At 37.3% G+C, this 21024-nt stretch overlaps 2 long non-coding RNA genes across 2 annotated transcripts in view; one reads left to right on the forward strand and one right to left on the reverse strand.

The window, feature by feature from the left end:
* The window catches only part of LOC137757235 (uncharacterized), a 284904-nt gene that overhangs the window by 252344 nt on the left and 11536 nt on the right, over window positions 1-21024 (forward strand). The window lies entirely within an intron of this gene.
* LOC137757229 (uncharacterized) lies at window positions 1439-16854 on the reverse strand. Its single transcript, XR_011072313.1, has 3 exons — window positions 16703-16854; window positions 2279-2418; window positions 1439-1546 (listed from the first exon to the last, which is right to left on the reverse strand). It is a non-coding gene; the product is annotated as an uncharacterized lncRNA (long non-coding RNA).

The raw sequence follows: 21024 nt of genomic DNA on the forward strand, positions 1-21024 counted from the left end.
TACTTAAACACATTTAAACAGGTGAACTTTATGGTATAAATTATATCCCAATAAAGCTGTTAAAAATAGTTACGGTATAATAACATGAAACAATGACATTAAGTAATACTTTATGATTTATTATTTTCCTTGTGGAACAGAATGATGAGGTTATAAATAACAACATTTAAAAAAAAATAAAGGCAAAAACACACATATTGAATTTTGGCAGTGCCTAGGTGTTTAGCTGCTATTCAGTAAAGCACTGCATGTCAGAACAGAGAAGATTACCAGAAGGTTATTTAAAAGAATCTGGTGCAGGGTGCCAATCTCAATTACAAGTGGGTGCTTAACCTATTTTTACTAATCAGGATTGGATGGGGTAGAGGTGAGATGCCAATAGGGCCATTGTGCTTTTAAAAAATTATGGTATGTGTTGGTGGTAAAGGGATTAAAAAATCATAGATTTGGTATAGACCACAACCATGGGTGCATACTTTATGTAGAGAAGTTTTTCTCTGTAAACCAGGGTCAATTCTCATCAGTATTTTGAGGAGAGAGTACTTATTAAAAAATGAAAATTTATCAGTCCCACCCTAGACCTATGAATATCTTTGCAGGGTAGGGTGATAAAAGATTGAAGGAATTTTAATAATGTTGCTAGGTGATTCTTTTTTTCTCTCCATCTTTATTGAGTTATAATGGACGAATAAAAATTGTATATATTTAAAGAGCACGACCTGGACTTGACATTTTGATATACATCTACATTGTGAAATAGTTGCCTCAACAAGCTAATTAACATATCCATCACCTTACATAGTTAACCAGGTAATTCTTTAAAAAAAATTTATTTATTTATTTGGCTGAGCCAGGTCTTAGTTGCCGCACGTGTGATCTTTGTTGCGGCATGCAGGATCTTCAGCTGTGGCATGTGAACTCTTAGTTGCAGCATGTGGGATCTAGTTTCCTGACCAGGGATTGAACCTGGGCCCGCTCTATTGGGAGCGAGGAGTCTTAGTCACTGGACCACCAGGGAAGTCCCTAACTAGGTAATTCTTATGCAACTAAGTTTGAGAACACTGATACAAAGCAGAAAGGCCAAATTTATTTAAAAATTTAATGCCATTCCAATAGAAATTCCTACAGGGCTTTTTGTAAAAATGCACAAAAGAGCACAGCAATTCTACTGTAAAGTACAGTCATATATTTTAGTGAAACACTTGCATATGTGTACACAGATATTCTTTACAGCATTGCTGGGTGTAGTAAAAATTGAGAAACAACCGAACTGTCCACTAGTCAGGGAATGGATAAGTTAACTGTAGATTATTGCTATTTGACAGTTAAAATGAAATGCTTGCATCAGTATGCATATATCAATATGAATAGACTTGTAAAACAAAATATTCTATGTAAAAAGTAAATTACTAAAAGATATGTACATACGATATAGAATAAATGAAACTTAAAAACCAAATAATACTGTACATTAATTCCGGCATACACATGTGGTAAAATTATGCAGTCTTGCATGGAATTGATTCCCCCGAACTTCAGGACAGCTCTGGAGAAAGAAGAGAGAGAAGGCATGGGGTGGGATTAGTGCTTTAGCTGTATCTGGAATACTTTATTAAAAGAGTAAATAAATGTGAAACCAAGATGAACTAATGTTAACATCTGTTAGGCCTGGGTAGCAAATAATTAACTTCTGTTATATTTGAAATTTAAAAAACAAAATCAATAAACAAAAATTGATTTGTAGAATTTTCAATACTGATCAACTCTTTTAAATGAGCTGACACAAAGCCCTATACTTAGTTTAACTTAGTTTAAATCCTCCCATCAATATTTGCCATACCTGAAAGCTGGACAGATGGCAAATATAATATAATTTCTCCTTAACAGATGGGTGAACTGGAAGGTTTAATTACTTTCTCCTAGTTACATAGTAAGTAGCTCTGGAAATAAAATATTTTGGTCAATAACTTGGGGGTTTGGCCACCACATAGAATGTCAGAACACAATGCTAAATCTTTATAGTTTCTACTATGAGACAACATAACATATTCACATATGTGTTCTGTTACATATATAAAACAGAAAACCTATATCTTCATGTATAATCAGACACTATAGAACAGGAAAATATTCTTAAAATTTTGGGTTTTCTTATGACCGCTGCTGTAAATGAGCTTTTCCATTCTGACATATTCCAAATACATGATAACTTATTAATCATTTTTTAAATGGCTTTTCACATTAACAAAAAAAGCCAAGAGTAAATCAGGTCTCTTACCAGAGCATTTGATTTTCCTACTGCAAAAATGGGTATTCAGGGCAAAGAGCATCTGGCTTATATTCAGAAGACATAAATTTTCTTCTCAAGTCTTCCACTGGCCACTGTGGTCGGCATCAATTCTTTGAATCTTCCAGGGTCTGTAAAAGATTATGCGAGAAAGATATATCAGGTTAAGAGAACAGCATTAATCTTAAAATACGTTGCTTGTTTGGAATATGATATAGAGCTTGCTGGGGCTGGAAAGACGTGTTTATGGAAGGCCATAGTAGGAGATGAGACTGGGGAAGCTTTGGGTCTTAACTATGCAGCAGCTGTAGACTTTTTGAGGAATGGTGCAGTGTTCTCTTCATTATGCTTTGCTTGGGAATATTGTCATTCAGTAACTGCAAGCAGTAGATGAAGAAACCATGCAATATCAAGTCAACCAAATGGAGATTTATTTTGCTCACAAAGCAAGGAATCAGGAGGTGGACAGGCCAAAGCAGGTGTAACCTCTCCAGATAGTTATCAAGGACTCGGGTTCCTTGTAGCTTCCTGTTTCACCAGCCTTAACTTCAGGCTTTTGCCCTTATTCTTTCAGGATAGCTGTTTCACCTCTAGGCAGGAAGAAAAGGGAAACTCGAAAGGCAAAAGTTCATTCCAACTAAACAGTAACACAATAGCTTTGATGGAAGCGCCACCTAGTAGACTTCTGTGTACACTTATGAAATCTTTATGATAATTAAGGTACCAAATATTTCTAGTAAGTGAATGAGAACTTTGTCACCTGAATAAATCAAAGTTCATTTAGCAAGGGAAAACTAGATACTCGAGAGGCAACTAGCAGCATCTGCCACAATTTCTTGATTCATAAACTCTCCTCAGGGTGCCCTTCCAAGTGGTTTTCCCAGTTCAACTTGGTGGACCCCAGGAGAGCTTGGAGGGAGAGAGCCAGGGCAAAAGCTTGCTTTGGGATAGCTTCTGGCCTGTCTGCCTTGGCTGGCAGTATGACACAGAGGCGAGTGTGGTTTTGAGAGTCAGACTAGGGTTCAAATCCCAGCTCCTTCCACTAACTCATTGCGTGGCTTTGAATGATTTAGTTCAATGAATATTTATTAAGTACCAGCTATGTGCCAGGCACTGTGCCATTCCTTGGGCATATGGCAGTAAAAAGGGCAGGCACAGTCCATCCCTTCACAGAGCTTACTTTCTGGTGGTGACTGAGCCTTTTCTATAAACAGGAGTTGTGGTAAGGATAAATTTAGTTCTTATAGCATGTAAATGCTAGTTAAATGGTAATTGTTCAGAAGCTGTCCTAGATTTGGTTTCATTCTACTGAAACTAGTACTTATATTTGGGAGCTTGGATCTCTCCACTAGAAGTTCTGCTTGCTTTTGGAGTAATCCCAGGAGTCCTGGGCTTTTTTTGGAGCTAATTAAGGCCAACTATCTTCTCTCTCCCTCCACAGTGACCCTAAACCTCATTGGGTTAAGAGCACATGACCTAGTTTCTTCCCTCTGGGGGAAGAAAGTTCTCAAATATCTTCTTGGAATCTCAGAAATTCCCTGCCTCTGAAAATCCTTCTATTTTGAAGTTGCTCAGGGACTGGAGCATACTTCCCCACCCCTCCCTGCTCTGTGGGTAACTCTGGTTTCCTTTTCTAAGAGCAGGAACCTGAGAATGATCCTAGCACTCCAAAGACATTAGGATGCCTGGGATGCTGGACTTGATCCTAGATTATGGGACTTTGATTCTAGACCGCATGATTCCTGATTTCTCCCAATGGTCTAAGGAAATGCTGGGAAGATCAACAGTTCTAATTCTCCTTGTCATTTCTTTTGCCTTTGATTACATCCAAAACATATTGGAATATTATAACGATTACCTCTTACTAAGTAACTGCTATGAGCTAGGTACTTTTTCTGTATTATCTCATTTAATAACCTTGTGATTATTCCCATTTTACAGAAAGGAAACTGAGTCTGCAGAGATGACTTGCACCCTGTCCAAGGTCACTTGACTCACAGTGGGTGGAGTTGGGATTCACACCCAGCTCTGACTTCACACCCCATTTTATAAACCACTATGCTATACTGTGGTTGTTTTTGGAATTACCTATTCTTGTGAAATATTTATCACAGCTGTCTTTGGACACAGTTTTGTGGATATCCCAAATACCATAATGGTCAGCTCTATTTCCCTTTTAAAACTCACAATTCAGTGATATGTCCAGGAAAAGTGGCTGCTGTTGCCAAGCTCCTGGCTTCTCTGCCTTGAGCCTGGCTCTTTGCTTGCCGGCCTGGCTCAGTGGGCAGTTGCCAGTTCTGAGAGCTTGGTGCACACTGTGTCCTGATGGAGACCAGAGCCGGGCTCAGTACGCAGTTGCTTCTCTAGGACTGCCTTCCGCAGGGACTCTGGAGTCCTTCCCCTTTCTCAGTCCAGAGTTAGTTGTGTCTGAAATGTGCTTGGATGGGTACTTCCAGTGCATACCTCTGAACTGTTAAGTTAGCTGAGGGATTAGGAATGGAGGAAAGGCAAAACAAAACATTCTATGAATGTCTAAAAAGTGTGTCAGAGGCATTTCTGCTAAACTTTCTGATACTCCATTCCTAACCCTGTGGTGCTTTCTACCAAATATTGCACGTTTTGTACATATTTATACTAAAAATTATTTGCTTACCTAAAATTCAAATTTAATTGGATGGCCTGTATTTTATCTCCAATGAACATTGTGTTTATTATGCTCGTGACTGACTGGACCTGGGTTCTTCTTCTCTGACTACGTTACATTCCTCCCCATATGTGATGATGCAAACATGTCCAAACCCTGTCTTTGAAGAACCAGCTCAAATGCTGCCTCTTTCCTGATTCCCCATCCTTCCAATCAGAAGTCATATCTTCTTCCTCTGAATCCTATAGCTTGCCTCTAGTTTTATTTGTGTGTTTGATATATAGTTGTGTAAACATTTCTCAGAGTGGAGCTGAGACCTAGATGCTTCTGGTGAGTGACGTTAGGTGACAGACCTCTCCCCTTCTATCGATTCGAATTCATTGATATTCAACAGAAGCTAAAACTGTTTGAGGTCTGTCCTCAGTGGGAGTTCATATATCGGCATCTGAGGTGGCCCTTAAGAGGCTTGTCCTGCAGGGAGAGAGAAGTACAGCCCTGAGGGGAGGGGTCTGGAATGGTGAAACACCTCAGAACCTTCATATTGGGGTTGGTATCCTTGGTTTGTCTCTGCTAGAATTTTACGTATATGAATCTTTCTTCAAATGTGTGTTTAAGATTTTTTTTTTTTTTTGGGTATATCTGTTTTCTAATTTTGCCTAATGTGGGAATTAGGGATAAATCAGTTTCTTAAAACGTTGTTTAGAACTTTTATATTCTTTTCTTGCCTGTGGAAGCGATCACAAATAGTTTGAAAATCATCAATTCCTTGGACATTTTCTATAATTTGTATATAAAAACTAAAGGGGCCTGGAACCATATTCTGGAGATAATCTTTAACAAAATTTTAAATTCTTTTCATAATCATTGATCTATTCAGGTTGTCTATATTTTCTTGATTGAATTTTGGAAGTTGGAATTTTTTTTTCTATAAGCATATCATTTTTATTCACACTTTATTTTTCATAAAATTGTATGTACATATTTTTAGCAATGGGAAAAAATCTCCTCTATACCTGTTGATTTGTCTCCTTGCTCATTCTTAATTTTTCCTAAAGCTTATTTTTATCAAAGGATTTTCTCATGGATTTGTTGTTAGTTGTCTTTTTCCATTTTTTAATTTATTAAAGTATATTTTCACCTTTAATTACTTCTTTTTGTTCTTTAGGTTTGCTTTACCTTCTAATTTATTGAAATTGTATGCTTAGTTCTTTCATTTTCATTATTTCTTGATTTAATAATGAAAGATTATATATTGATAAGTATAACCAAAAACAGTTTAAACCATCTCCCATAATTAAAAAAAATTAAATAAAGTGTTATTTTCTCAAATGATGTTGAGCAACGTAAAGACAAGAAAAAAAAGTTTTATAATCCGAATACCAAGTTTAACAAATTTTAACCTTTTGGGGCATATCCTTTTGGATTGTTCTCTTTCCTTTTCTCTCTGTACATATATTTTTTAAAATGGCATCATGCTGTATGCAATTTTACATTTCTATAATTTTTAGATAATATTTTAATGTTATAAAATTAAAATCTATTTAATCATTGTTAATAGTTGCATAGTTTTCCACAGTTTGGATATACTGTAATTTATTTAAACTTCCACCACTGATGAATATTAAAGTTATTTCCTCTTTCCTATGTTAATATTTTCTCTGTTTAATACGGGCTGAGAAAGTAATAAGGTAGGAACCAATAAAAATACTGCATTGGAAATGATTGTACATACCACTTTGTGCTGCAACCTTATTATTTCTAATTTTATTTTCTGCAGTGTCAACATAGATTAAAGTTATAATATTGCATCTTTTGGTCTCCTTACCTCCCCCTTTTCTTTTTGCTGCCTTTTATCCAAGTAAACTTCCATCTAATTTGCAATCTAAACACCATTTCACCTTTTATAGGTCATGTATTCTTAATTTTATTGGGGGCATGAAGCACATGTTTTCTAACATTTACTTGTATTTCCTATATAGTAGGTAATTTTTAAATTTTGATTTTTTAAAAGTCTTGAATGTTGTCTTCAATTTATTATGCCACAGAATATTTTTATAAGCCCATCTCAGTATTGTTTCTCTCTGTTTCTCATTTTTGTGTAAACCGTGGGATACCCAGTGCCCACAAACTGGTAGGTTAGACTCCATCTTTCTTTTTTTTTTTTTAATTTTATTTATTTATTTATTTATTTATGGCTGTGTTGGGTCTTCGTTTCTGTGCGAGGGCTTTCTCTAGTTGCGGCAAGCGGGGGCCACTCTTCATCGCGGTGCACGGGCCTCTCACTATCGCGGCCTCTCTTGTTGCGGAGCACAGGCTCCAGACGCTCAGGCTCAGTAGTTGTGGCTCACGGGCCTAGTTGCTCCGCAGCATGTGGGATCTTCCCAGACCAGGGCTCGAACCCATGTCCCCTGCATTAGCAGGCAGATTCTCAACCACTGCGCCACCAGGGAAGCCCAGACTCCATCTTTCTTAAGCTTGATATTAGTTCTTTTGTTGGTTAACAGATTCCTCTCCTGCAGACTGCAAAGAGAAGGAAGGGAGATGGACACCTGGGTAGTCCAGTAGAGGAATGTTGATTGTGCAGTGTTTTCTCTCCATATTTGGTGAAGGTGCTGTGCAGGTGTCAGATTTCTGGGTCCAGCTTTCTTGACTGCCTGTTTCTTAGCCAGCGTGCCTCTTGCTTTATATAAGCTGCAGCGTGCCCAGCTGCAATCTTACTGCTTGGTATGGCCTCTGTAATAATTTGGGGGCTTCAAGAAATTCCTTTCAAACGCCAGTGATTTGCCTGGGCAAATTGAAACACAAATTGAAGGAGTGTGTTTGCTCTCTGCTGTCTTAGAACGTTCAGCCATCAGGTCTTGTCCTTATGAATAAGTGACTATGTGCTGGAGAATTTCAGAGTTATTCCTTGACTGGTCTTATTTGCTTTTTATCTGCTCTACTCTATATATAGCTGAAACTCCTGTAAGTTTCTGCTTTGTGGATGGTTATCGCCATGGTTTCTAATTGGAAGGTGACTTTCTCTCATCTCTTATAACCCTTTGAACATTTCAGTGGAAATCTGAGAATAGGGGGTGTGAGGCATTTATGCTTTGATTCATATATCCAGTTCTTTTAATATTATCCTGTTGACTTGAATGTAACAGACATTCAAAGAACAGCTAATGACTAAACAAAGAATGAATATCATCTTGAGCTTAAAGGGTACTAATTGTCATATGACTTTTGTATTATTCTTCATATGTTGAAAACTTTGAGGTTTCTTTATATTTCTAGATACTTCAAATGGTAGTAATGGCAATCAGGTTCTGATTAGAAAAAAAATTGGGACTACTCTTGAAATAAGCTTAACTATTTATTCCTTCACTTGTAAAATAACTTTTGACTTTGTTCCTTCAAAGTGCAGTCTCTGTGTTAGGTTCAATGGACGTAAGGATGACTATATGGTTCCTACCCTCCTGCAGGAACCTCACATATAGTTTACTGGCAGCAACTGCTTTTATTCCCTTTTCCAGGTCAATCATCAGAATTGTTTTTTGAAAATGGAAGTACTCAGGATAATAGAATATCTTTTTCTCTCTGGCAGTGGGGGTCTTGTTTATTTGAGTAACTCAGTGAAGGAATTATTTTACCAGGGGCTTACAAGAGATTGGGAGAACGTTTATCTCACTAATCCTGGGGTAATGGAGGGAGAATTTCCTCCTCTCTTCTATGGTTCCTAGACTCAGTGAAGTCAGGAAAGTTAAACTTGACTGAATTTACAATTTCTTTTAAGTATTTTGTTGTTAAATATGTATGGTTTTTCATTTTATTAATCACTGGAATCTATGCAATCATATATTCATTTTAAGTATGACTATATTTCTATCCACATATATAATAGAAGACGTAGATAACTTCCACTTCTGGAAGATAGGCATTTTATTTTTGAACTTTCTACATGCTAGGCAGTGCATATCACTAATAGAAAATATTTTGCCAACTAGGAATAGAGACATGGATCCTTCAGAGCCAGGCATGTGGGTTTTATCAAATGTAGTAGACATTTGTGGATTTTGTCTGCCTAACCTCATTTAACCTTTCTTTGGCTAAAATTACCCTGGCTTTTCACTATGCCATCTCAGCTTGGTGGGGCTATCAAATGAGGTACCTCCTTACCCAATGCATGGGAACATGACTCAGGCTCTACAGATGGGACTTTGTTTTTTTTCCTGAGAATTACTGTCTCATAAAACTGTTGTGAGGATTAAGTGAGTTAATGCATGCAAGGTACTTAGAAGCATTAATGGCACAGGGTAAACAGTATACAAGTGTGAATTTTATTATTAAGCAGAGTGACAGAAGATTAGAAAGTGATTAGAGTTGGAACATTCTGCCTGGCTGCCCTAAGACACACTCGTAGTTCCTCTACCTCGATCTCCAGAGTGACCTAGTTCTGTCATTTCCTCCAAGGCCAGATTATAAAGCATTTCCTCCAATTCTATGAGCTACCTTGTATCCTTCTGATAAATTCATTTTGTCTCAACTTTCTCTCCTTGCGATCCAAGAATCTTGATGGATACAGAGAAACTTAGTGAAGCTCCAAACATTGGAATTAAGTAATATTCTAAAATTTAAAAACTTATTTATATTTACTTTGGAGTGTGTTTTCTTATTCCTTCTGAATATGGTGCTCTATTGTTCTGGGAAATTATGTCAAGCAAAATAATAAAATAATAGTAGGATTATCTGGCATAGAAAAAGCTGAGACACGCAAAATGATGGAAATAAATGTGCTCATAGTAGTATTAATTTTTAAAGAAAACTCACCATCATGACCATTAAAATTTTATATACCAGATATGGCTTAAGAGATTTACAGATATTATTTCTAATCTCTATAGCAAGTCTGCAAATAGTATTAACCTCGTTTTATGGATGGGAAAGCTGAATGTTTGAGGCTTGTCCATTAGTTAGCAGCTAACGAGAATTCTAACCCAGTTGTACTCACTACAAAGCCTGTATTCTCTCCTACAATGACACACTTTAGTTTTCTTAAATTGTGAAAATCTGTTTCTATGTTTGGATGTTAAGTTGAAAATTTTAAATGGTGTTTATTCATTCTTTCATTAAATATTTATTGAGTGACCATGTGGGTAAGGTCTCCATGAACGTATATAAATATAGCCTCAGAGGATATGTTTTAGGAAACGGGGATGGCAAAATGTAGAAGAAGGAACTTTGTAGTTATTTAGATTAAATGTAAAATATGTCTACTAGTCAAGGGAAAGGATGATAGCTATTTTTAATTTTGTTTTCACATAATCCACTCAAAATTTATTTCAGTTGACTCCAGAAAAATTTTATTTTTCTTCTTCCCTTAATCTTGATCTATTCTACTCATCTAACATACATTCATATAGTGGTGTGTTTAGAAACCTTTCTAAGTTCTAGAGAATTTTAGTTCACTTAATTTTAGGGCATTTCTATGCAGTAATAATGTAAAGGGTGTTACTTGATAAAGAGAGCTGGAAACTTCTAGAAACTGGATAGAGTCCCAAATATACCAATCCTGCTGTTACAGTCTTAGACACATCTGTATAGTGCCAGAGATGAATAGTTACCATCCTAGCCTCCAAGGAGCTAGAATCTAATGATTGTATAGAAACTTTCATAGCATCTATGCACAAATCAGGCAACCACTTTATTCTTACCTTTTCTAGCACTCATAATGGGGGTCTTGCAGAAAAGTGCAGAATACTATAAATTTTAATCTTTTTCTTCCCTTCAATCTCACACTACATACTATACCTCTTTAGCAATAGAAGGGAAGAGGTTAAATAAGCTGCCCCCATTGACGGTGGAGTTTACTTAGTTTGTGCAGAAGAAATTTTCTGTGTGCTCAGAGATATCAATGTTTGCTTTCCATGTAATGGAAAAAAAAACCCATAAAGGTAATGAGTAGATACTCCTGCAGCTGAAATGCCAAAGAAGCATAACCAGACTTTGGTTCTACCCATGCTGGAAGGTTTTGTATATTGAAATTCATTACTAATGATTCATTTTATTTTAAAGACTTGGTCTACATGAGATTGTATATGAAAAATCTATGCAGTTGGACTGTAATATTTCTGTGAAAATTTAAATTGGTAAAAGAAGATAAAAGAAATTCATAAAAGAATGAAGCTAGATAGAGAGTACAAATGCCTGAATAAATGATTCAGGACAAAACAGACTAAGCAGTACCTAAGTGTGAGCTTTTATTATTATTAAACAGAGTGGCAGAAGGTTAGAAAGTGGTTGGAACACCACTTGGAACATTGGAAAGTTGGAACATTCTGACCACCCGTGTCAGCTTCCTGAAGAAACTTAAAAACAAACAAACAAAAAACAGCACTGTATTTTTCTTGTAACTGCTTTTGATACAGTAAAATATACGGTCTCCTTTTAATTTCTTTTCAGCCACTTTTTATTGGTGGTGAAGGGTACAGATCAATTATAATAAAAAATCAAGTTATAGCTAGTTTTATGTTTCTCGTTCTGTCCTATTCTCTTGCAGCTCCTTAGGGTGCTAGCTAGGAGTGTCACTGGGCTCCCATGGGAGAATGTGGGCTCTGTGTGTTCACAGTGGGAACCAGGCTGTACAAGAGTGTATCCCAGAAGCAGCACCAACTGCCCGTTGGATTAGAGATCCCTCAGGTGGAAGTGGTAGAACTGAGAAGCCCAGGCACTCAGAGCACCTCCCCAAACCACAGCCTCCCAGGTCAATGATTCCAAACTTGGCTGAGGTTTAAAAGATGCAGACTCCAGAGATCCAGCCAAACATTCCACACTGGCATATCCAAGAGTGGATCCTGGAAATCTGCCTTCTTAACAAGTCACCTGAAGATCAGCTAGGATTCCCCACTACCATTCTAAGTCCCTTGTGAGGAAGGAGCAACCCTCCCTGTTTGCTCCACCTGCACGATTGTTGCCATGTATGGCACAAGAATGGCCACCAATGTGTTGTGGAAGAGTAAGGCCTGTCTTCAGGGCAAGCTTCTCAGTGTATCCACCTCTTTTAAGACTCCATCCGCCTCTCTCAAATTGACAGCTTTGCTGCACAGTAATCTGAATTTGACATTTTCATCCACTTGCCCATTTTCTGGCTTGGCTTTGCCCTGGCCATTTATTAGGTGGCTAGTGACCATGTACCTTAAAGATAAATATTGTTGTATAATAATTTCAGTAATTAGTGGAGGTTCCAGAAAATGGAAGTGCAACTTTACCTATTGAAGTGCCAAAACTTTAAAAAAAAAAAAAGCGTTAAAACTCCTCTGCTTTCATAAACAAAGTATTGAACCTTTGTATGTTTCTTGATGATTCAGAATTGTCATTAAAATATGATTTATTTTACTGTGCTATGCAATATATTAAGGAAGTCATTGAGGTAGATAGACCATTTTCTCCTGCATTTTTGTCTTAGGTTGTTGTTACTGGTTTTGGTTTGCCTGTGTGCTGCCATTAGCTCTGCCTTTTCCTTGAAGGCCAGCTGTATCTGTACCGCTGTCAGTATTTTGCCTGGGCAGTACACAGCCCTTCATTTTTCTGTTTCTAGTATTTGCGGGCTGTAGTACCACATAGCCAAACTGCTGAGAGCTAGGTCTTAATTAGAATGAGCTGGATTCTGGGCAGATGTCTGGCAATCTTTCCTGGGAATAACTATCCAGCTCCGGGAGAGGAATGTCGTGACATGTATTTGGCTGCTCAAGAGGTCTTGTTTACTTGTTTGCTTTGTTTACTGTGCATGGTTGTGTCTCAGAGGACTCTGAATTGTTGGAGTGGTTAGTTCTGAATAGCTGAGGAACTATTGTCTATAGACACTATTATTGTCTATAGTGTAAAACTTGGAACGAGTTCCTGTTTCACATGCTCAGACTAGAAAGAAGCAATGTCCAGTTAGAATGCGGAGCAAACACAGTCAGATCACTGATTTTTCTTTCCCTCTCAGGATAGCAGCCATGCTGTTCCTGGACCGCAGCAGGGAGGAGACCTGACTTCTCTCCTTCCTATTATTTTGCCCCCAGAAAAATTGCTTGGCAACTCTCACAACCACACAAACCCTTGTGTGCTTGGTAGCTTAGAAAAATGCAACTCTTTTTAACGTGCTGATAATCACAGCAAAGAAAAGCATCTGCAGGGTTACCTTATGGGAGCAAAGGACTAATGTGCAATCTCCAAAGAAAACTGCCACTGCCCTGGCTGCTCTCCTGAGCAAGGTGACTGGTGTCACAAAGCGGCCATGGGAGAGACACACTGCTTTGGTACAAGAGGAAGGACGTTCCTGACTTATGGGCTCAGTCACAGTAGCTCTCTTGGTGGTGACAAGTAGGGCCACCGCTTATAGGAGACATATTTACCAAAGCGAGTAATTGATGCATATATACCTTTGAGGTCAGTGAGAAGGGCTTCCTTCTGGCTTTCTGCTCTTTGCCATTAACACCGTAAATCCACCTGCCCAGAATGATAGCCATCACCAAGCATTCTTGGCTTCTTTATTTTTTTTATCTCTGTGAATCTTACTTTCCCTCTTTCTCTCTCTTTCTTCCTGTGTTTCTCTCCTTTGCTCCTTCTTCCTTTCGGTCCTAATCCCAAAGTATATTTTTTTAAACTACATGATCACTCAGTGCACATTGGCTGAGTGTAAAGAGAAGGAAAATTGTTTTAATGACCATCGAGCTTTCAGTGTCTATAGTCAGGATGACACAGGCTGCACTAAATGGGATGGTATCCATGGTGAGGGGGGCAGAATGCGCCAGGCTTTTGTGTCAAAGGGAGATGAAACACATGTCATATGTCTGGACATATTTGAAGTCAGCGGTTTCAAAGTTCTGATCCTGAGTTTATCTTTACTGATCAGCTTGCAAGGCAGAATCAGAATATATCAGAACAAGTGGCAAAATGGGATAGAGCTTCAAAAAGACTTAAAAATAAAACCAGAGAAAAATGGGTTAGAATAAAATTAATTAATAACTAAATTAATGTTTCTGTTTAGTTGTAATGTCAGTGACTATTTTTAAAAAAATAATTAAGCAGTTAATTTCAGCTTTTAAGGGAGAAATTTAAAATCCTAACCATGACTCACAATGAAATAATGTGCCAACTTGTACACGTTCGTATTCTTGTATTAACGATGTTGTAAGAGAAAAGTTTAGAACCTTTGCAAAAGAGGTGTTTTGTTTTTCAAATATTGAGTTAATTTCAAATATTGACTTTTAAATTTTGTTGTCAGATTTGTTGTGAAAAATTATTGCGTTTTTACATGTTTAAGCTTTTCTAATCTGTAAGCTTCCGCTCAGTTATTGGTGGGAGAAGATTCAGGTTCCTGTTGGGGCTTTTTTGCTTTATAGAGGTAATTGCAGCTGTTTGTGGAGAAAGGCTGACCTCATAACCCCTCACCAATTTATCCAGGGACTAAATATTGTCCTTTGTCACCTAGCTGCCATATGCCTTTTTAATGTGTATTATTTACGATTTGTTTTTCACAAGGTGATACTTAGAGACAAGGATAAAATGACATTGACCGTAAAAGAAGAAAGTATTGGTAAAGAAATATTCAAAATACACAGAACATTTGCCTTCATAATTTATAGTTTGATTTTATGATACCTGTGATCCACTTTCAATTCTATTATTATCCTTAGATGTATATGCCTTTTTGAAGCCAGATATAGAGTAAGCGTGGAGAGTATAGAATCAAGGGATTCTCGAGTCTGATTGCTGAGTTCCATTCTGGCATCACCTTTATTTATGTGATCTTGAAACATTATTTAACTCTTCTGTGCCTTATTTTTCTCCTTTAAAAAAGGAAATAATAAAACTGTTTTCCTCATAGGATTGTTGTGAAATTATAGATCATGAATTTAAAGCACACAGCTCAGTTCCTTACATGTAGTTAAGATGCAACACACGTCTGTAACTACTGCTTAGGTTGTCCTGGCTGCAAATTAATTTCTTTTCAAATTCTGACAAAATAAAGACACTTCCAAAATTAACTGAAAAGGCAGTTGTCCTTGAAAGAGGCCTACAAGTGGCATAAAATTTAGGTGGATTGAACACAATAAACAAAGGAAAGCAATAAAATCTACTTCACAGGCATTCAATAAATATTTGTTGTATTAGAGAGGATTGGTTACTAGGTATTAGGAACGCATAGATTCATAGACTCTTTGGGTTGGGTGTGGACATGTAAGTAAATATCATCCTTTCCAACTGCCTCATTCAGTGTTTTCTTCTCCCCTACTGTTTCTCGCAGAGTAGACATTCATCCCAATACTTGAACCCTTCCACTTATGGCAACCCATCCATGAGGAGCCAGATCTTATTACTAGAAAGATCTCTTAGGTTGGGCTGAAGTCTACTTCTCTTGCTCTCACTCATCCTTCCTGATTTGGCTTCTGTGGCTCTTCATATGTCAGTGACTCACAAGTCTGAATATACATATTTTCTATATTCTCCATTTCCTTCATTTCCCAGATGAAAATCCCCAGTTCCTTCAGCCTTTCTCAAATGACATGATTTCAAGTCCTCTTATGTTATGATTGATAAACTTTGAAACTGGACTTGCTTCAGTTAGAAATTGTATTTTGCTACAAACCAACAGGGACCACCAAACTAGAGGCTTAAAACAGGAAGGGGTTTATTTTTCTCTCACATAGAAAAGATCCTGCAGTAGACAGCTCAGAGGCAGCATAGTGACTCAGCAAATTCATCAGGGACCCAGGACGTTCTAGGTTTCTTCTCTGCCTGAAGGTGTGATTCTCATCCTCACGCTCTGGAGGTGACTAATGTAGCTACAGCCACCAGTGTTCCCATTCCAGGCAGGAAAAATGGGAAGAGCCAAAATCAACAGGATGCAAACCTCCTGAGTCTACCTCCCCTTTTAAGGAGCTCTTTTGGACACATTAACAGCAACTTCTATTTCTTATTGGCCAGATTGTGTCACATGCTCAACTCTAATGTAAGAGAGGCAAGGAAATGTAGTTTGAAAGCAAGGTTTTATTACTACCCTGAATAAAAGCAGGGTTCTTTCAGTTAAAAAAAAAAAAAGATTAGACTAGATAGAATTAATGGGTAATCTGCATCAGGATGTCCTCTTAGAATATCCTCTTCTGAAATATGGCTCCCCTACTTCAACAACAGTCTAGATGTGGGATGACCCTGAAGAGTAGGATGGGACTGTGTCTGTCTCTGGAAACGCTACTTCTAGAATATGGTACTGATTAATGAAAGATCAGAGAAAAAGTACAGAGCAGTCCTTACTTGGGCAGATCTTTGTTTATCCAACTCATTTGAGCTTAGAGCCAATAATCTGAATGTTTTCTAAGGCTTCCTACCTGTTGAAAGTTGAATGCCTGCTCTTTTCTGGACTGTTTTCTGCTCTGCATTATAACCAATGTACAAATATAGTAGGCCCATAAACCAGCTTCCAGTTGTGCTAATTTCTTCATAAGGGCAAGACTTACTAAAAAGCCTATGAATAAATGGCATAATTATAAAGTCATTTTAGGAAGATGTAAGGCATTTAATAAAGTTCTTTATGGCATGTGTATTAATGCCAATAATATTTTAAGAAATTACTCCAGAGTACAGTCTTGTTGGGATGGATGGCACCTAGAAAATTCACCTAACCGCACTGTTAACTTCTTTCTGTCCAAGAATCCCAGATTCACTGGAAGGGGGTGGGGAGGGGGAAGCATAGTAGTAATCTCTGGGAAAAACTCTAAGTAAAACCAAAGAAAATGCATACTTACTATATAAGGAGTCCTGGAAGCTTGTACCTGGTCTCTGAAAGTGAAAGGAGATGAGGTAAGAAGATGGATTGGTATATCACAGACATCCACCAGTATACACATTCTCTAGTAGCTCAGACCAGACCTAGCTAGCTCAACTATAGTTCACAGGCAGATGGTTGTGGTGGTAATAGTCAGGGACCTTCTTCTTGCCTAAGTCTAATGAATACAAATAATGTGATGAGTAACTGACTTTATTACAAAAAAACCTGGAAAAATTGCCTCAGTTAGTTTATTCTCTGGGCTCATTAGACACGGAATGGTTTCAGCACCAAGAATGCTGGCATTTAACTTCACTTATGAGGCCAACTTTAAGAGTATACCCTTTTTCATGTTGTTTTCTACTTCTTCATTTTTGTGTTAGAAATAGATAGGAGTGGAATGTAAGACTACAATCCAAGAATAGGTGGATGAATGCAAATTGTGTCTGGTCTCCCCATACTCTTGCTTGATTCTGGTAGAATTTTATCTGACAGTCACTGAAGGCTTCTCTTCAGCAGTGTTTTCACTAGCCCCTAGGAAAAAGTGGCCAAAATATGGTTAAATATATGGTTACTGATTTCATAAAGGCAACGGTAGCTTTTGGGGTAGAGGGAAACAAGCCCAAGAATGCATTTTGCTTTTACCTGATAATCATTAGCCTGTGTTCTCTGTGAGTTCCAATTACTATCATATATTTTTACATTCATTTATTCATTTATTTAATGAATAATACTCATTTACTTAGTACCTACTATATGCTTGGCATTGTGCTAAGTTCTGGGAATGCAAAAATATATGAGAAACTGTTTCTGCCCTCATAAAGCTTATGATTAAGTGGCTACTGATAGCTTACCTTTGTATTGTATTTTGGAGTTTTTCAAGTGCACAAGCATTGTAGCAAAATCCTTTAAGAAAATCTCAAGGGAGGTAGGGTAGGTAGTAAGAAATAGTCCCATTTTAAAACTGAAGAAATTGAGGCTCACAGAAGTTAAGTAATCCATCTGGATTGCACAGAAGGTTAATAGCAGAGAGTGTTAATTGTTAATTCTTCTAAGTTTCACATTTTAATGTAAAGAGTTATTTATATGTGAAATTTTAGTCTAAGAACCTTAGGTGAAGTTGGATGTCTGTTTTTAATCTCTTTCGGTAATAATAATGTTCTGACCTAGATTCCTGAAATATAGGTATTTCATCCAGGTTGATTCATATATTGCAGATCTGAACTATTGACAAGATGTCATGAAAAGAAATAGCAGTTGAATTTGTTGGTTGTTGAACCTATTTTGTAGTCAAAATTCTAGTGGTCTCAGAATGACTGGAGTCTACTTACCAGTTAAGGTTTGACTCATCATATGGCAGCTGTGGTAGACTTGAAAAAGACATACAGGCAATTAGGAAGTGTGTATTTCAAAGCAGTGAATCACGTTTAAAGGATTACTTAAGAAAATGGGATCATGTCTCCTGTATCCTAAAGAAGTCAAATAACATGTTTTTTTCTTTTTAAATAACCAAAAATAGAGACTTTTTCCCCCTTTAACCTTCTTTTCACATACTTTCATTTCTTATTTCAAATTAGATTTTGTGGTGATTACTATCTCTCTTAACATAGCCTACTATGAGAGGGTTTAATCTTTCCAGGATGAAAACCACAGAAAATATGGACGTGGTCAGCAAATGTTATTATTGCTTTTTACAGGCGGCAGAGAGTGTCTGAACCAGTGAGTCTCAAGCCTGGCACATACCAGGGCCACCTGGGGAGCCTGTAAAATTCGCTGCTGCCTGGGCCCTAGTTTACCCAGAACCACAGAATCTCCAGCGGTGCGGCCCAGGCATTAGCATTATTTTAAATTATTCGTAGCTAATTCTAATTGTGCAGCCAGGGTTGAGAATAGCTAGAAACTCCCACTTCTGTTGGAAAGGAAAGAAATCAAATCAAGGTAATTGATACTAAAGAGTGAACAGCTTATAGTGTCATGTGAATTTCTGAAGTCAGTATCTAATGGATATTCTGGTCAGTGTGACAAAGTGTAATGAAAACATTCAGGTAAGGGCAGAAAATATTTCAAGCAGGAGAATCTTTTGTACTTCTTAAATGTCACCACTTAGATGGCTATGCCATCTTAGCTTAGACAACTGCTTTGCTTGTGTGGCCCTGGCTTTGAATTAGATTCCTAAAATCAAATGTGTTAAAACACTTATCTGATGCCCAGATTTGAGTAGATTTTTCTGAAAACTTAAACTTATAGGAATGTAAATATGTTTGATTGCCCAGAGCCTTGTTGTGTATCTATCTTTGTCCCTTTATCCTTACAGCTCTACCTGTACAGGGAATGTAAAATGGACACCCTGAAACAATCAGTGGCATATTAGAGCATTTGAAGCCTCATTTGCTTTTTTTTTAAAGGTATTTTGGCTAATATAGAAGGGTGTGGGTATCAAATTATCAAAATATTTCTCAGATTTTCTAGTCACCTAAAGTGTATTCACCTATTTATTACATTTTTCTGTGCATTAACCTTAACATTTATGCATTCAGATTAGAACGCCTATACTCTTCTTTTATGGGCAGGTGGTAATGCCTATTATATTTGTCAGATTCTTCAGTATAAGGGTGTGGGCAGTGGGGTAAGAGAGAGTAGAATTTACATCCTCTTACTGGTAAAACTGTGTGAACTTAGGCAAATTAGTAACCTCTCCAAGCCTCAGTTTCCTTGTCTGTAAAATGGGAATGATAAAAGTTCCTGTCTCTTAAACTTGTCATGGAGTTTAAAAAAGCTAATGCATGTAAAGCACACGGCACTGTGCTTAGTACATAAGAGTTAAAAATTATTATCGTTATTGCTTTTATTGTTATTCAATTCTTTGAAAAAAAAGGTTGAGGGAAGATGAATAATCACTTTGGATTAAGGATTTTTCAGTGGAAAAATTTGCATTTATCCCTATTGCAAGTATTTGAAATGTAATAATTTGAATGTCTGAAATCTAAAATCAAGAGCTATGACAGCATATTTCATTTCAAAGGAATGCTGTAAAATTTCATCTATTTTGGTATATGCTTTATCAAAGTCATTTTGCCTGCCTCTAACATTTTATGGGAGTGGCTAGGAAATATGCACCCATTAGAAAGGAGAGAAGTACAGTTTCCTTCTGGCAAGTCACAGGAATTCCTTGGGATTGGGGTGGGGTGGGGTGAGGTGGGATGTGATCCAGTCAGGAAAGTGCTGCTATAAACTCTAATTCTTTTTTTTTTTTTTAACATAGCTTCCAATTCTTATTTGAATATTAATAGATTGACTTATCTCAGAACTAATTTAGGGTGAGAGACAAAACCTTGGGAACAGAATGTAAAGATAGTCATGATCTTCCAGTCATTTTACAGAAATGTCTATTTGCTGACCCTCCTGGTCACCTTCTCCAGAGCACAAAACTATCACATATTTTTCTCCTCTTTCAGTATGTCTTAAGTGATATTATTTAGGTGACTTTATGTTACCGCTCATTTCAGAAACAAAATACAAACAGACACAATAAAGGGCTTAACCTAAAGATTAAAGCAATTCACAAAGAGCGGGAATGGAAACTAAATTCCCCACATTTTTTCCCTTGGCTTTGAATTATTTTTTCCCTTGGGGTAGCTTTTATTTCTCTCTTTTCACTGATACTAACAGCTTTTTACAACCAGTGTCCGTCTGTACTGGGTTCCCCTCTTATTAATCTCTCCTTCCATGTCTACACTTTGAATAGCAGTTTCCAAATTCGAGAATCATTACTTCCTTAGCTCTTGAGGGTGAAAGCCAGCATGTATCCATGTATACATTTGTGGTTGGAATCTTACCCAGTTATTCTGTTAGTTACAAAAGTAGGCATTGATTGATGTGTGATAGGAGAAGAGTGTCTAATTTCAGGAATATTTTATTTTGGCAGCAGGTGAGAAGGTTTTTGTTCAATGAATTCTCCATGAAAGCACTAATATTTATCTCTACAGACTATGATTTTTCTATTCCTGTGACTACTGGAGTCCATTCTCACATTTTCTCTTCTATATTAGGCATGTTTGAGACTTCCCTGGTGGTCCAGGTGTTAAGACTCCGTGCTTCCACTATAGGGGGTGCAGGTTCGAACCCTGGCCGGGGAAGTTCCACATGCCGCCCCGTGCGGTGTGGCCAAAAAAAAAAAAAAAAAAAAAAATAAGTGTATATTAGGCATGTTTGCTCATTGCTGAACCTTTTCAGTTATTCATGATCCTAATTAGAATTTCTAGAGGAATTAAAATGCATTTCCTTTTAGATGATGTTGCAGAC

The sequence above is a fragment of the Eschrichtius robustus genome, chromosome 2 (genome assembly GCF_028021215.1).
Source record: "Eschrichtius robustus isolate mEscRob2 chromosome 2, mEscRob2.pri, whole genome shotgun sequence".
Lineage (NCBI taxonomy): Eukaryota > Metazoa > Chordata > Mammalia > Artiodactyla > Eschrichtiidae > Eschrichtius > Eschrichtius robustus.